Here is a 12,519-nt window from a genome sequence, read left to right on the forward strand (position 1 = left end):
ACTGAAGCAGAGAAACCAGGAGAGAGTGAGCACTTGGAAGCCTTCGTGACCAATGCATGATGCATATGATGCATGATATGCAAATGCGAATACAAAAGACTTCTTTTTTCCACCGAAGGATTTTTAAACAAAATAGAAATCTTGCAAATAATCAAAACTACATAGCATTTTCAACAAGATAAACAAATGAAGCCCTCAAGCATAGGAAGTAGTCGGAGCATCATCGGACTCGGAATCTGAACCACAGTATCTGGCAAAGAAGTCTCGTCGTCCTCTGGCTCTCTTGGAATCCCTCATAAGCAGCTCGTCTTTCTCTTCCAATTCCCTCCGGGCCTTAGCTAGTTCTTTCTTTAACATTAGATTCTCATGAGTCTTCTGCTCATCTCTACCATCCAAAGTCATGATTAGATTCTCGGCTTGATTGTACCGAGCTTTCCATACTTGCTTCTCACGACTCTCCATAGCTAGATGCTCCTGATACATATCCTGAGTCGCGGGAAGTAGAGGTAGAGGCATAGACGGAGTGGATGAAGACACGTATCTCATAGCTGGATAAGGCATACCAATCTCCTCAGCTCGATCTATCACCCACTGAGTATAGGCCTCATGAGCGACACCGGATCTCACACCTAGATGCTTCACACTCTTCCTTCGAACCTTAGACCAAGCATCCATGAAAGCTTTCCTTTGTCCGGTAGGAGCATTCGTGTAGAAGAAGAACTCTGGAGATGTAGCAAGATTGATGGGCTTCGACTTCATAGGAAAACCAAACTGTCTCATGGCAAGCTCGGGGTTGTAGTTGATTCCTCCACGGGTACCAAGAAGAGGTACATTGAGAAAGTCTCCACAACCCATAATGATTTCCTTCACCTGAGCGGCCGGAGTGAGCCAGACGACCTCATTAGGAGTGAGGGCCATAATCCGCTGCGAGTAGGACCAGTTTTCCGAGTTGTCGTGGAAGGAACTCGGAAGGTGCGAAATAAACCACCTATACAAGAGAGATATGCAGCAAAGGATATACCCACGGCCCTTGAGAGTCCTGTCATGGATGGCGTGGTAGGTATCCGCTAGCAAAGTAGGAACCGGGTTCTTGGAATGAAAGATCTCGATAGCATTCATGTCCACGAAGTCGTCGAGGTTCAGGAAGAGAATGAGCCCGTAGATAAGCAAAGCAAGAATAGCCTCGAGTGTATCCTGACGAGTAGTACCGAGATTAGCCTGATCAAGAAGATACTTCGAAGTGAACCCCCGGATGTGAGATTTGGTAATAAGATGGTTGGAGACGTCGGAAGTCTTGAGGTAGAGATCCTTAGCAATAACCAGAGGAGTAAGAGAAGTCCCGGGACCGGTGAAAGGCGTCTTCTCGGCTATAGGCAGACCCACTAGATTGGAGTAAGCCTCGAGAGTAGGAACCAACTGAAAGTCCGGGAAAGTGAAGCAACGGAAGCTCGGATCATAAAATTGCACCAGAGTGTGCACTAGCTTCTCGTCTACATCGGTTCGGAGCAAAGTAAGCAAGCCCCCATACTGGAGTCGGAACCCTGTTTGACTCTTGACCTTGAGCGCCAACTCTCTCAAACTAACCGAATCCACTTCCTTGAACTTGTAGCACTTAGTCTTCTTCATACCTGTGATTATTTACAAAAATTTCCATTTGTTTAAACCCTTCGATGAATGCATGAAAAATGTTTATGCATGAATGCATGTATGCATGATTGTGTTGTTAAAAGTGGATTGAGTTTCAAAGTAACGGGGCCACGGATGGACACGGCGTCCGGTGAACTAAGGCTTTGGATAGTAGTAACCAAGGTTCTAACACAGTTCCCAAACTGCAACCTCTCTCACATATATCGTGGTAGTACAGGACAACACCCGTTCCATGATTATTTGTGAGAAGGTCTAGTTTGAGTGTAGTATCGCGTGACGACTAAAGTTTGAGACAACACTCAATTTAGCCACCGCACTACGTCCTAAAAAGGCTAGGATGGGTTTGGTAACTACGGTTCATAGCTTCGTCGAACAATTGAAAGTGAAGTGCCTAAGCATGACAACACACGCCGACAATATCACCTTCAAAATGCCTCAGCTATGTGAGATTGATCGCATAATCCAATACACGAGGCAACCCTCGGATCGAATTGTCGATTATATCTCTACCTAAACATAAGTTCACTCAGCCCGGGTATAGGACTTTTGATATTCTCACCCCACACGTCAAATGAAAATAAACAAGTATTCACATATGTAAGCAATAAAACAAAGCGTAAATATAAACTAAGGAAAACTAGGCGCGACCCGCTAAAAAGAATCCCCAGTGAAGTCGCCATTTCTGTTATCATGGTTTTTGGGTGCCAAGCCATTAATTGGACTTGTACCTTTCGACCGTTGATATCCCTCTTTTTTCTTGGGAAGGGTAAAAGGAGAAAAACCCTTGAGTTTCCGAATTCGGGGGTCATTTTCGCTACGGGAAGGTGTTAGGCACCCGGAGCGATTATGGTATTCCATAAGAACCGCTTTCCTAAGTTTATTTCTACGCTTTAATTTTATTGATTATTTGTAAAAAAGAAAGTGTGATTAGTTAAGAATGGGGGTGAGAAGAAGTAGAATTTGATTTTATTTCGGCTTGGATGAGTTTTGACTCATTGCCTACGTACCGTTTTACGGGATCAAAACCGGCGTAGTTCTTGCTAAAAAGACTTGTTTTTTGTTTTAATTGTTTGGTTTTAAGTTTTGAAAATGGTTTTGAAGAAGGAGATTGGGAGGCTTCATGAGCATTAGATTTAGCAAAAAAGTGAGGTTTGATTAGTGATTAAAAAGAAAGTCTAAATGATTAAGATGAATTGAATTTTTCTTAAGAAAAAAAAAAAAAGAAAGGAAAAAAATGAAGTGTTGACTTCATATTTATTATGAAAATTTTTGAAGTGAAGTTCAATTGTTTTTTTTTGAAAAAAGATGGATTTTCTCTAAGTGTTTAAAACCTAAACGCTTATTTAACCATACAATCCTATGCATACATCTAAGGTGAGTGTGTGCGTGTCGGTGCGTCATAGTGTCCATAGTCCATATTACAAAAATTGCCTAAATACATTCTATGGCCCCTTTGCCAAGCTACAAACCAATGATAACAAATTACATTACCAAATGAATTAAAACTTGCAAAAAATAAATGCTAGGCTAAAAAAAAGTGGAGGGAATGCTAAATGAGATGCATGAAACATGGAAATAAACTTGTTAGTGAAATAAAGCATAAAGAGTAGCAAGAGGCAAGAACGCATAAAATGCCATAAAGATAGTAATAAAATGGTAATAAAACCTAAAATTTTGATATGAAACCCAAGGCATTTGTAGCTTCTAATTCTCATGCTATAGCAAGTTTGAAATAGTTTCTTTTATCTCAAGCTATAAACATAGGATCATTAGAAACAAACAAGCTTAGCTTCATACCAATTTTGAGATAGAATTATCATTTTATTATTTTTTAGAATATGCATACATTGCTCATACAATCAAGGTTTCATGAATCAATCTAAAACAGCAAAGTAAACATAGAATTGTAGGCATGAGCAACTCACATTAACATGTCAAATGGCATTTATCACATATTCACAAATCAATGATAGAATTGACAAAATAATCATAAGAAATAATCCAAGAAAAAATTGAAATGCCATGGATTAATCATACAAGAATTTTGCCAATTCCAGCGTGCGAAAACACCGTAAAACATCAAGAAAATGTCAAGAAGTAAGCATGGATTTTCTAGGAAATTTATCAAGATTTTTAATCAAGACATTGGTTCAAATAGCAAAGAAAAACAGTGCAAATAGTAAAAAAAAGCAGAAAAACGTGAAAGAAAACTGAGGCCAACCCAAAGCCCAAAACTACAAGGTCCGGATGCACAGGAGCCACACGATTGATCCAGGATCATAAAACCCTAGATCAAACGGCCAGGAATCAAAGGGGAATGGACCGGATTGAACCGGTCCGGTTCGCTGGCTTATATAAACAGAAGAGTACCGGTTTATTTCATTTTTGCAAATCCTTTCTCTCTCTAACTCTTCTCTCTTCTCTCATCTCTCTCTAAACCCTCACCGCCGGTGAGGATGAAGCCACGGCGGAGACCTTGAAGGTCCGCCGGAAGCTTCATCTTCTCCGGCGCGCCTAAGCACCTCCGGTGACCTAAATTTCCAGAACTTCAAAACTTCTACATCAAACGAATCGTCTTCTTATTCTAAGTATGATTTTGGCACTGGTTTTTACAAACGAATCTTGAAACGACGTAGATCGGGAAAAAACTTCGTACGGTTTTGAAACTGATTTTGATCTTTTTTGAAAGAAAACGTTTAGATCTTTACGGATCTACATCGTTTCGTCGTTTATTGCCTCTCTAGTGCTTGTTTTCGCTTTCAACACTTAGATCCTTATGGATCTAGGTTTTGTGTTTACGGTTACAACCTTATCTTTGAATTCTGGAAATTTTAGATCTGCTGCTTGCGTGATTTTTCTTCTACAGGTTTAAACCGTGATTAATACTTTCTAAGAGAAGAAAATGAGTTTTACCTGAAGTTTTGGTTGAAACTTTTAATGGAGGAAAATCTTTGGAGAAAACTTGAATGTTCTTGACGGTTTTGATGATTTTGCTTGCTTTTGGACCGAAAATAAATCGGTTTACCGGTTCATCTTCATCTTCTCTGATTCTTTCTCTGCTTCTCTGTGATTACGTGCTTGAGCTTGCTTCAACGTTTTTGAATCTGCGTGAAAAATCCCTATGATCAGTGCTTGAGCTTGCTTCAATGTGAGCTCGCACTTTGAATTGTAGGGGAATTCTTCAATCCGGTGATGAAGATTCACACGAATCTCTGAGGATTGATGTGAAAATCAATGAATTTGTGTATGAATTTTGTTCTGGAAATCTTAGGGTTCTTGTGTTCTTGGTGATTTCTCTGTGATTTTTTTGGTTTGATCTAACTGACAAGAAAGAGAAAGTTTGATTCTGTTTTTTGGTGAAGTGGCGTGTGATTAATGGCTTTGACTCTGACTCACTGCTTTTATAGCTGACATGTGTGCATCTGATCAAATGAAAAAGTGACACCTGGACTTGAAAAAAAAGAATGGTGCGGCCTTGGACTTAGAATTAATTTGGGACCTTTCTGCAAAATTGAAAAATTAAGGGACTAATATGAAAATAATAAAAAGGACTAAAATGCAAATTGGGAAAGAAACTAGACCAAAATGCAATAAAAAATAAAATTGAATAAAACGCAATTTGATCAAACGTAAAGCGAAACAAAAATAAAATTGACAAAACGGACTAAAACGAACCAATGACCTAAATGAGGTACTTCAAAGTAACCTCTCTATGTCAAAATTTTGTGTGAAATGACCAAAGTGCCCCTAGGGCTAAAAATGACCTAAACTGACTCAAACAGACTTGACACTGACTCAGATGCAAGTTTGAAATGAATTTAACAAGGTTTACTGATGAAATGTAAAAAAAAACAATCTGAAAAGACTCAGAGACAGTCACAAGGATGAAAATGGGTCCCACTGCAGGAAATGACCAAAATACCCTTCTATATGACTTTTTGCAAATTTTGAAATAAACTGTAGAAAAAGCAATGTAATGATTCAGAGACACTTTTGAATGACTTACAAGACAAGTAAAGATATTTCAAAAGGTTTTATGCAAGAAAAACATAGGTGAAATTGTGATTGAAAATACTGCGAGGCAGAGACAATTTGAACTGTGCAGTTGAAATTTGATAATTGACAAAGTTTGAGATGAAATTGGGCCCAGTATTTTTAGGTCCAAAAACAGGGTATAACATATACTCATAACTATTGAGGGCTTATGCCCTGGAATGCTTTGTCATTCAACTGTTGAGGGCTCATGCCCTGGAATGTTTATCATTCAAATTGTTGGGGGCTTATGCCATGGAATGCTTAGTCATTCAACATGTTGAAAATGGTACCACATGCATACTGTAGTTGTTGTTGAATCTTGTTGTTGTAGAACCTTGTTGTTGTAGTTGTTGTTGAGTGAGTTGTTGGGTGAGTTGTTGAACCTTGTTGTTGTAGTTGTTGTTGAGTGAGTTGTTGTAGTTGTTGTTGGTTGGATTAGTAAGTGTTATTAAAGTTGAAGAAGTATGAACATTATTGTTGGATATATGTTGCTAATTATGTTATTTAGTTAAGTTGTTAAATACAGTTGATAATTTATATATATCTATTATTATTGTTTGTGAATCTCATCCCTTCTGCTTGGAAATGTTGCCCTTTGTATGGGTAACTTGCAGGTGATCCAGAGTAGTAGCTGTTAGTTGCTGTTATTTGTTGTTGTGAGTGGACTTTCCTCACATGTGTCTTAGGGCTCTGATACGTAACGGGATGGGAAAACTTTGCCGTTGTATTTTCATCATTCCTTATGTATCATTATGAACCTTTTGTTGGATTAAATCTTTAAGGATATTTATGTTGAGGCTAAGTGCCAGATTTATTTAAAGGATGTTTAATGTTGAAAATAAATTCCGCTGTGATGAATTGATATGTTTTATTGAAACTATTATTTAATGAATAGCATTTTATCCTATTCAAAGATTTTTGAAAAGCAGTGTAACACTCCGTTTGTTAATTAACTCTGATTTTTATTTAATAATATTTATGTTGGGAAATCGGGGTGTTACAAATCGCTCCTTGCATTAAAAATAAAATGGTGAGATACTAAAATATAAATTAATGTAACACACAATCTTAAGATTTTTTTTTTAATGAATGAGCTAAAGAAAAATAACTCCATAGTACACGTGCATGAACAAATAAGCTAAAGAGAATACTCCATGATTTGGACAATAAATGAACAAATAATAAGGAAGAAGTCATGACTAAAGACTTTGTCTTAGTACTCATACACGTTAAAGAAAAATGAAGAATAAGAAAACTTTAGTAGTGTAAGAAAGGGGACAAAGCTAAATGCACATAAATGAACAAATACAATACCAATATCATTGTTGAACTCTTCAGCCTCTTCATGAGAAAAGATTTCTTCTGCATCAAAATTAAGATCTGGCAAAGGTGTAAATTCAACATTTAAATCTATATCACATTGTGAAAATCTACTAATGTTTGATGCCATATTTGATGAGTTATAAAATCTGCAAACTGCCATATATATACTTCAACTATTGGTGATTTTACTTTTGTTTTGGTGGGAGGGATAAATTTTGATTAAAAAAGTTGGAGGGAAGTTCAAACCAAAAATTAAGTTGGAGGCAAGGTTTATTTGTTACTCATTTTAAAAATTCAAAAACAAAAGAAGAAGAAAAAAATGGAAAAAAAATTGGAGTACGTGATTACCTTTTAAAAATTCAGAAACAAAAAAAAAAGAGGAAAAAAATTGGAGTACGTGGAGTACCAAGAAAGAAAAAGTTACACTAATGATTTGGACTAAGGGTAGAAAGGTAAAAGGGGAGCTAAATATGCTATGCCTTGGTTGTAGCAAATTGGGCAAAAGTGACACATATAAAGGAACAGAGGGAGTATGTTATGGGTAAGGGTAGGAATAGGCCAGTCTATCAGGGGGTCTATGGTCCGGTTTACTTAAAGTCCGACTCAACTTAACTTGTTTATTATATAGGTTAGACTCAAGCTTTTTAAAAAATTTAATAATTTAAATGGGTCAGACTAAAACTTATAAAAAAGCCTACTAAATCTATCAAGCCAATCCATCCATTATTTTAATAAATTTTTGGTTTCTTCATATTTTCAATTCCAATGTGTACGCACGTACTTTTAGATATTACCCTCTTAATCTCTTATTATTGTCATTTTCATCTTATTCAAAATTACAAAATAAGAAACCTTATTAGACACAAAAATAAAAGGTAATAGATCAAATCCATGCAATTCACGCTTATTAGCCTCTACAAAATGGATGTACAGACCGTACGAAATGTAATTGGATATACTTGAAATATATGCTTATAAAGTGAGAAAAAATGGATGTACATGCTTTACAAAATTTTATTGACCTATTAGTCTTTTAAGAAATATATGCTTGTTAGCCTTTTTATATATGTCAAATGTTCTATTTAAAAAATTTAGTACACGCCAGACTGCCTTTTAAAAAGGTTAGGCCAGACTAAAATAAATCCTTTAAAAATTACTCTTTCTCATTCAATTTTGCTCATTCCCGACTCATACTCCCTAAAATAACCACAACGTGAGTTAACTCACATTCGGTATACCCAATGCGAGTAAACTCATGTTTACGCTGGATATCATCGTGAGTTAATGCTCGCCGAACCCCAACATGAGTTAACTCAAAAAATGTTTAGACTTTTTCATTCCTACGAAACACTTTCTTTCGTCATGTTAGTGTAATTTCACTCAAAAAATGACACCTAATCAAAATCATTGTAAATAAGGTTTTTATAGGAAAGTGTTTCATGGAAAAGAAAGCTTATGGGAATTCAAAGTTGTAAGTGTTCATATTGCCGGTGACGGACTTAAGTGTACATGATTAGGGGCAAGGGCGGACCCAAACATTAGTGTGACTAAAATAATCTATGAAAGCAAATTATATTACTTTTTTTGGTACAAAAGAGGGACAAAGGCCCAAAAGAAAACTAAGAAGCCAGCCGAACATTCCTAGATATGGAAGCGCCGATGATGTCATCAAAAAGAAGTCTACGAAGTTCACTTGACGGATTCTCCATTTTGATACAATTAAAAGAGTATAGAGAAAAGTTAAAGTTAGCCAACCAATCAACACATCGATAACCCTCCCTCCAAGTATGACGAAATTAAACTCGTCAATCTAAAGCCAAGAGTTTCTGAATGTGTTGCACCAATATGGGAACTGAGCCGTTAAACTTGCAGTTATTTGTAACCATGTCAATCAAGATTTTAGAATTACTTTCAACAATGAGTTGCGGAATGTGCTCTTGCCAAGCCATATCCAAACCAAGATACATGCCCCACATTTCAGCATGAAGTGTATCACAAACTCCAACCTTTCGAATTAGCATTTTAGCCATCTCCCTTCAGAGTCGCGAAAGAGACCACCACAACTTGAATATTCTCCACTTTCTTTGCAAGCAACGCCACTATTGAGTTTAATCCAACCTTCAGGGGGTTTCTTCCAACCTATGGAGATTGTCTCCTTCATTTGAAAATTATGATGAAGTCGTTGGTTCGAACAAAAGTCTATCTTTTGAGCAACATTTTGGATCACCAAGACATAGTTATTTGGTTGTTAAAAATTCTCTTCAAAAATAGCTTTGTTTCTCCACGTACACATGAACAAACAAGTGGTCATGAAAAATGTCTTCCAATTATATTACTATATATATTAAAGGGTTAATTATGTTTTAGGTCCCTATAAATAGGTGCGTTTCCAACATTAGTTCCTACTTAAATTTTATTAAATTTTTGGTCCCCAACGTTTTTTTCCGTTAGCAAAATAGGTCCTCAGTGTTAATTGTTGCTGATTGAGCAACCGGTGAAGCACATATGGATGTCACATCTGACTTTTTTTTTTGGTTAAATACGTTTTTAGTCCCTGTAAAATTGAGGCATTTTAAGTTTAATCCTTACTTAATTTTAATAGTTGTTTTAGTCCTTACAAAAATATTATGCACTCAGTATTAGTCCCTGCTCAATTCAAATTTAATCCTTATGCTTAAACTCCTGTACACTGCCACTAGTTTTGCATGAAATGGGAGCATATGACTTGATTCGAATTAATATGGAATTATTTTCCATAGCTTATTCAATATTTTGCCCCTGGTTAATGATATTAGGTTCTATTTAAATAATCTATGCCGATTCAACATCTTTTGGTCAACGTAATTTAAAAAAAAGAATAGCTTATTCTTTGGTATCTCATATGGGTTTCATAATTCTAGGAATTGGTTTTATAAGTGATATTGGGCTCAACGGAGCTGTTTTACAAATAATATCTCATGGATTTATTGGCGCTACCCTTTTTTTCTTGGCAAGAACTAGTTATGATAAACTACGTCTTCTTTATCTTGACGAAATGGACGGAATGACTATCCCAATGTCAAAAATATTCACGATTTTCACTATCTTATCGATGACTTCTCTTGCATTGTCGGGCATGAGTGGTTTTGTTGCCGAATTGATAGTTTTTTTGGAATAATTACTAGTCAAAAATATCTTTTCATGGTGAAAATACTATCATAACTAGCTTTAGTAGGTTTTTTAGTCCCTACAAAAAAAATACTTCTAATTTTAATCCCTGCTAAAACAAAGTTTGTTTAATTATTCTTAAATTCTTAAATTTTTAAACGATTTTTTTGAGACAAGTTTAGAGCACTATGAAAGGTTCAATTACTAAAATTTAGAATTTTTTAACATGAAACGAATTAAATATGAATTTTTAAAAACGATAAAAGTTAAAGATAAAAGTAATAAAATCTGGACATATAAACCAAATTTTGCGATAATTTTTTGCGGAGGAATTTTTAGTAATGTTCTTAACACATCTACAAAAAATTGTTAAAAAACTTAAGAGTTTAAGCATAAATTAAACAAATTTGAATTGAGCAGAGACTAATACTGAGTGCATAGTATTTTTGTAAGGATTAAAACAACTATTAAAATTAAGTAAGGATTAAACTTAAAATGCCTCAATTTTACAGGGACTAAAAACATATTTAACCAAAAAAAGTCAGATGTGGCATCCACGTGTGCTTCATCGTTTGCTCAATCAGCAACAATTAACAGCGAGTACCTATTTTGTTAACGAGAAAAAACGTCGGGGATCAAAAATTTAATAAAATTTAGGCTTAATTACACTTTTGGTCCTTGCATTTTGACCAACTCACAAAATTGGTCCTACCTCTTTTAAATCGAACAAAATCGTCCTTAAACTATATGTTTTTGCAGTTTTAGTCATATCTCCCTATTTACAACTCCAGAAACGCACATAAATGACAGTGTTAGTCCAACCACCTATACTCAACCATGAAATAAACAAGAAATGTATCAAATTTCAATTGTAATGGATGAACATTAAATGCAATTTTTTCTTTTATAGCGAACACATCAATTATGTATTATGTGATTTACAATGCAACACAATTTATAATGTTTGAGAGCAAGCTTTTAACATTAGGAGTCGGGCTAAGGTTTCATGTTGTTTTAAGAGAGATGCAATTTTGGCGGGTCAGAATTTGAAGGTATGTTGATCGGATAGAGATGGAAATTACACGGGTAGAATTCCGCTAACAAATGAGGATGATCTTTGCATTGATAGTGTACTTCAAACGTAGTTTTCAAAGAATATTTCTGCAATGTATAAACATGAATTCCTTCAAATATAATTGCATTAATTATCATAACGTTAAAGTTTTAAGCTTGGTATATAAATGTCATTTTGTTTTTACCTACTACATTTTCGATATATATGACTCCTGCAGCAGCACGAGTGGAAGGTCTAGTAATGTAAAAATGGTCATGAACCAATGCCTAAGCTAGCCTATTTATAGCCAAAACCTCGGAAAATTCATAAGCATCTCTGAGTTACAAGAGTTTAAGGGTGGATTGAACACTAGACCATCCAATTTCCCACAAGGAAAACCATAAAATGAATTTTTCTAACCTATGCAAAGTTGCATAGAATAAAGTGCATAAAATGTCCCACTATTTTCAACATAAATTATCATATTGATTTTACTTTTCTTGAAAAATGATAATTTTCTCTAACTTATTAATTATTCTATTTTTTATTTTTAACAAAAACAAAAATCATCCATGGAACGGCATTTGACCATTTGTATCAACAAAAAATTGACTCATCCATTTGTAACACAATTTTCTTTATCTGCTTTAATTTTTTTTTCTTCAAGGATATGGTGGTTCCATATGAAAAATTGTGTGAAATTATATGTAAAAAAAATTCTTCTTCTACGTTAATATAGAACTCCAAAAAGAAGTCATCATGAAATTAAAGTCTTAGTATGTAACAATTTTCTTCTTTTGTTCTCATATAATTTCTTTCCATTCAGTTTCATTTTTTTTGTTACAATTTGCATTTTTTTCATGCATATAAGTAGACTTTTTTTTCAGTATGAAATGATAAAAAAATAAAAATATGATAATAAATATGATAGTTTATGTTAAAGATAGTGAGACATTTATTGCATCTTATCCTATGCAATGTTGCATGTAGATTAGAAAAACTCTAAAATAATATAAAAATAAAGGATCAAATAGTTATCCGAAATTAAATTTAAAAAAGAAAAAAAAGTTATTTTACCTAAATTTACTACCTCCCTATTTTCCTACAAAAAAAGTATATTACCCCACTATATATTCCTCTTAACCTGGTACAGTGGTACTAGGAGCAGAACCATGATGTGGAAGAATTGATTGAAGTGGCTAGAAAATGGAAGAGAGTCCCACACTCCTACGGCCACAGTGGAAGTGTTAATATTTGGCTAGCGATTGAAGGAGAGTCCTACGCACCCACGACCACACCGTACCAGGTCCTTC

The sequence above is a fragment of the Medicago truncatula genome, chromosome 4 (assembly GCF_003473485.1).
Source record: "Medicago truncatula cultivar Jemalong A17 chromosome 4, MtrunA17r5.0-ANR, whole genome shotgun sequence".
Lineage (NCBI taxonomy): Eukaryota > Viridiplantae > Streptophyta > Magnoliopsida > Fabales > Fabaceae > Medicago > Medicago truncatula.